Source organism: Echinococcus granulosus, assembly GCF_000524195.1.
Source record: "Echinococcus granulosus chromosome Unknown EG_S00207, whole genome shotgun sequence".
Classification (NCBI taxonomy): domain Eukaryota; kingdom Metazoa; phylum Platyhelminthes; class Cestoda; order Cyclophyllidea; family Taeniidae; genus Echinococcus; species Echinococcus granulosus.
The window spans coordinates 20,819-22,217 of NW_020170587.1; positions in this window are offsets into that span (position 1 = coordinate 20,819).

Consider the following 1,399-nt stretch of genomic DNA (forward strand, 5'->3'; position numbering starts at 1 on the left):
GGACATTGACTGGACAGCTGATAACACATAATTGCATAGAAAATGAAACAGATGCACGAGAAATCAGGTTGTAGAAGACAAAAATTGGTCATCAAGTCTTCATGTAGAAGTCTACCACACATGAAAACATGTTCCTCTGCAATTTTTCCACACAACTAGACATAATAATGTAACATATGCAGGCCCCTAAAATTGCTTGATTTACCCTTTTGTTGAGTTTTCTGGTAGATAAATATCACTTAGTGGCAAAACTTCTGCCTGCTAATGCTCGCTAATATGTCAGGTTCATTTTGAGTGCTACAAATGCATGAGGGTGTTGAATGTACTGGGGCTCAAATATTCAGCAATCCTGGCAAAATACACGCTCACAGCATAAGAATACTATTTGCGCATAATCTGCATCAAAGACCTCACATTCGAAAGTTCCTCTCCTCATTACCCTATTTGGGAACTCGGCAGAACCCAAGCCCATTCATTTTCACTATCGTGCAAAACATTGTGTTATATGCAGGTGCAGTTTGGAGTAACTCTGCTCTTCAACAAACATTAATGCTGCATTCATCAATACCTGAATGAAAGAAATGTCTAACGACATTTGCAAAACTGTTTTACTGGCAGCTCTGGGTGAATTTGTGTGGTCAAGTTCCAACTCTATCTGATTATCGTCTGTGTAACACTACTTAAATGCAACATAATAAAAAAAGACTGTTGTGGATGCATTTGAGTGCAAAATGTAACGCCTTGTTGAATGGTCAGGTAATTAGTGTAGGGAGATTAGAGGATGGAAAAAGCTGCACGTAGGAGCTAAATTTGGAGCTGCAAAAAGCATTTTGTTTTTATTTGGCAGTCTTTGAACCCTTCCCTAAGCTAATACCAACAGGATTAGTACATCGTAGACAAACTGCACAAAACGACCGTGAATTGTGCGGCATTAGATAAGGCGAGACTGGTACAACAGTTTGTTGCACAGTCAATTCGGCTACATTGCTAATTTTGTCATATTTTTGGGCTGAGAGAATCACCTAAAATATGCCTAGTCACATTTTCTTATGTGTAATTACCTTATTTGTCAGTGCTCCTAAACTTTATTCGTAAGTCTTTTTAACACTGACTTTGCATTTATAGAGCATGAGGGCTGTTTATCTCAGGATGCCTTTGTACATGGAAGTCGACATCTTCTTGTTTTATTACCGCTATCTCCCTAATAACTACCACTGCTAGCGAGGCAGTCACAGCTGGTGCTGACTTAGAGATGTAATGGAACTGGTGTCATTCCCCTCCAAGGTAGAAGTGTGCGTCGAACAGGCATAACCCTGACCACGGCACACCGTCCATAATACTGCCGAGACAGACTGCTCCTACCCAATAAGCCTACTCGTTCCAAGTTAGTAAAGGTGCA